Source organism: Triticum urartu, chromosome 7 (genome assembly GCF_003073215.2).
Source record: "Triticum urartu cultivar G1812 chromosome 7, Tu2.1, whole genome shotgun sequence".
NCBI classification, from domain to species: Eukaryota; Viridiplantae; Streptophyta; class Magnoliopsida; order Poales; family Poaceae; genus Triticum; species Triticum urartu.
The window spans coordinates 18,294,179-18,298,697 of record NC_053028.1 but is presented as its reverse complement, the minus strand read 5'-3'; positions in this window follow the sequence as shown (position 1 = coordinate 18,298,697).

Sequence of the window (4,519 nt, the reverse complement as noted above, 5' to 3'; positions counted from 1 at the left end):
GTATATGTATGTATGTATGTATGTATGTATGTATGTATGTATGTATGTACGTATGTATGTATAATTAGAATTATTCTAGAATATATAGTTCACAAGTATTTTTATTTTACCTATTGTATAAAAATGGTTCATAGTATATTAAAAATATTCATCAAGTATTAAAAATTGTTCATCCTATCTTTGAAACTTGTTGATGGCCTAATTAAAAAAACATTCATTCTGTTAGGAACTATTCATGCATCTTTTCAAAAAATGTTCTCATACAAACACATCATGCATTTGTTAAAAACGCTCGTCGTGTCTTAAAAATTTTCATTAATAAAATGTTCTTACCATTCAAAAAATATTTCACGTGTTCACAAAATTATTCATACATTTAAAAAAGGTTAATGTTGTTTATGAAAAGTGTTGATGAAATGTAAAAAAATTTCATGCAATTTTTAACTGACGTACGTACTTTTTTAGGGATGAACCTACTCGCTGGTATGTTGGTTCCATTTTTGTCAGGATGCAAGCGGGGCGGGTTGCGGCTGCCCGCTACTGGTTATTGAGGGCGCCACGGCATTCTGCGGGCATTTGCGGCTGTCCGTCACAGTCCGCTAGGATTAAGGCGGGAAGCCCGCATGAACCCACCACAAACCCGCAATTCATCCAATTTGTAAGCAGAAGACAGCCAATAATAACCTGGGCGCCTGCAGCGTCTTGCCGCGCGAGTGAGGATGTGTACCCCGAGCATCACGGACAAGGGACAACACACTAGGTGTACCACATCCACAGCTGGCTCCCGCGAGAAGTTTTTCTGCTGGTGAACAAGGTCATGTAGCTCGCTGGGTGTACATGAGTAGGGGCAAATTGGGCGAGCTCACCTACGCACGTGTGTGGTGAGGTGACTGTGGCACAATGTGGTAGAACAAGTGTGGCATGTCGGGAGTGACCGGCTTCTAGCCCCGCGCTGCAGCGGTGAGCACGAGATCGTTGTTGCGGCCCTCGAGGGAGAGCACCAAGGGTCTCGTCTTTGGCGTCGCTGATGCAGAAGCTCCGGCCGCTGGACGTTGTGTGGTTCCAGATCTCGATGGTTGCTAACCTGCAGGCAGATGTTCCTGGAGGCGGGCTGACGCCATCGGTCATGGCCGTAGCACAGCGCTGACTGAGCAAGTTCAAAATTTAATTTATTCAGTTCATAGGCGGGACATGCGGGATCCCGCTGGACATTGCGGACGGACTGCTAGAGCCGCTTCACCTAAATGCGGTTATTATGCGGGGCGGCGTTGCGGCTTAGCGGGCAGTCCCGCGCCGCTTGCATCCTTAAGAGAAAATTGTAAAAAACCACCATAATTGTGGACCCTAAATCAGAAAACCACCATCATTCGTTTTTTTTTTTTTTGCAAAAACCCATCAACATTGTGCTGACAGTTTGCAGAAAACACTGATCGAACGATTATAGTTGTTTGATGCATAATCTGACGGATGGGTCCCATGTGTAAACGATGATGTGGCCAAAATAATGGATGCCGTTTGCCTCAACCGTTAAGGGCCTCTTTGGATTGAAGGATTTTCATAGGAATATTGGAGGATTTCAATCCATTGGATTTTTTCCTAAAGAAGCCCTTTGGATCAAAGGAACCACACCTCCAAAATTCCTATGGATGCATTCCTACACCTCAATCCTATAGGAATTTCAACATCCACTATAACCTCTTTTTTACACTGATTCGCGTAGGATCGAGGCACTTTTCCTGTGTTTTTCGTGTGTTCCATCCAAATGACCATTCTTGTAGTTTTCCTCTATTTTGTAATCCTCTGTTTTGCACCTACAATCCCGTCAAATTCCTGTGTTTTTTGAATTCCTTTGTTTTCTAATCCTGTGATCCAAAGAAGCCCTAAGTTGGCCCACTTGTTAGCTCTCTCCTATCTCCCTCCATTTATTTTTCTTTTAGGCATTCCATCAAACAGCTTGGGTGCAATACCGGACGGGGTGGATGACGTCAAGGGCGTCGCCGCTAGTGATGGCACCAGCTCGGCGGGGAAGCGCAGCTGAAGTCCAGCGCGCGCGGCTCAGTCTGGGAACTCCACCACCCGCACGGCCTTCGACTTCCGCTAGCTCGGACCCCGGGCACGCCTTGCCGGTCACGTGCGCCACCGGCATGGCGACCTCGACCGTAGGGGCTTAGGTGCCGCCACCTGAGAGCAGATCAAGGAGGAGGGCGGGGACTACTCCGGCGACCTCTGTGGCCAGCTCCACTTCTGCTCTGCTGCGCCACAAGCCCGTGTAGGACAGCAGGAGACGCCTCGCGGCCGGCTAGCTACTGGTTCGCTGCGCCAGGAGCACGCGCAGGAGGCAGTTCACGCTCGCGGCCAGCTAGCTGCTGCTCCGTTGCGACAGAGGCACCTCGTGGCCGGCCCGGTGCTTCACCTCCGCGCCACGAGTCCGCGCAGGAGGCGCCTGACCGCCGGACCGCTGCCGCTCCACTTGTTGTCAAGGCCGACGAGTTTGCTGCCAGGGGGGGTGGGGGGGTGCTCCTCACATCCATGGCATCAGCACATTGCCTCAGGTACGGCGGTGGCGCGCGTGCTGAGCTCATCTGGCGGCGGCGGCGGCGGGTAGAAGATGACCTGTTAACGAACGGGTGTGACGGTCGCCGTTTCCCACGTGCCACGTGTCACCTGACAGCGGGACCGACTCGTCAGATTTTCACTTAGCATGCGCTAATCATCCAATCAGTGTTTTTTGCAAACTGTCAGCACAATAATGGTGGGTTTTTACAAAAAAACGAATGGTGTTCGTTTTTTGATTTAAGGTCCACAATTGTGGTAGTTTTTTGCAATTTACTCCATCCTTAATTACCTTTTTGTAACCATTACCATGTCAGGAAGTTGCATACAGTTGAGTGATGATCATGCCAGACGTGCAGTCTGTCAGGCACAGATGACGCAAGTGGTGGTGCTTATCACTGGCACAGTGGCACTGCAACCTTTGGAATTTCTACTGCTTTGTCGTGCTACATGGATCACACACATCCTCGTGAGCTTATGCTGAATTACCGAGGCAATGGATGGATGTAGGTGCGACCGTGTTAGCTAGTTGCTGGCCCCAATTCCTTTGCCAAGACGACAATCCTATCAGTTTCCTTCTCACGATGGAATTGATGAGATCCAACAGCTGCCAATCCCAGGAATCGTCTACTCTGGCTTCCAGAATCACCATAGCCTGGTCTGTTTTCTAGCCACTGCGTATATTCTCTGTTACTTTTTTTGGCCGCCACTGTATTTGTACTCTGCTTTGCTTTGTAAGTGAAGCTTCTATGGGCATGCAAGAGCTTGGCAAACTGAATTTCATGAAATACACAAGCTATGACTGCCCTATGCATGTATCGTCCACGTGTAACATCATGTGTATGCATGACATTGACTTTGCGATACTAGTTTTAAGTTAGAAACAGTATTTTCTTAGCACAAGGTCTCGCATCAGTATATCAAAAATCCTAGTTTGGGAATTTTCACAGTTTCTCTCCACAACAATCTCGAAAACAGGTATTCATTTGGTGCCACCATTCATCTGCCCGCAAGAACATCTTTTGCATTCTTGTTGCGATCCTTCTTTAACTGATGCATGTTAAATCAGTGCTTTTTTTTTGAGAGAAGTTAAATTAGTGCTAGATATATTTAAGTTGTGCTGGAATTTTGCCTATTTTGGGCCTAGCCAAATAGCAGTTTCAGAAATCCCTAATAAATCCTAGAGGCCCACGCAGCCCATTTGTGCAAGGCAAGAGGTGGAACTAAAGTTTAGTCCCACATTGCTAGTTTAGAGGGAGTTGAACCTCTTTATAAGGGAGGTTCTTTCCTTACTTTTATGAGCATGAGAATAAGAGGGACATCCACGCGCTCCTCCTCCGCCACCCACCTCGTCACGATGCGGGTTGCGGGAATGAGCCGAGTCGATGTCTAAATTTTTGCCACGCACTATGGGTATACGAAATGTCACACGGAAGCTGAAAAGATTTTTGCGAAAGCGGAGTTCGAATGCGAACGGTGCAGCCCTTCGGCTGCTGACTGTTCGCTTCATCTCCGTCTCTTCGTTTGGCCTCCCGTCGCTGCCCTCTCGCCTCCTTCTCTTGCACCTATAAAAGGGAGGTCGCTCCTCCCAGAGAGACGCACGAGAACTACTCCTTCCCTTGCCATCGGTTCCATCTCTGAGCTGCTGCTGTCTTCCTCATCCCGGCTTGCGGCGTGCACTGCACGTCGGGACAGTAGGCCTCCGAAACCGCACCTTTTGAGTCATGTACGGGAGAAGGGTGATAAGGTTTTTGGGGAGCGCTCAGCGCGACTACTGGCTGCTTCATCACGGACGATCCGGTCGCCGACGACTTCTTCCCCGACGTCCACGACCTCCTCGACGACATGGCAGGAGAGGACACCGACCCCAAGTCCAGCGCTTCTGCTGCTGTTGTCCCGTACGTGTTCTTCTCCTTTCTATTACAGGTCCTGCTACAGTTCCTTGTTCTAGTATTTTCCCTAGATA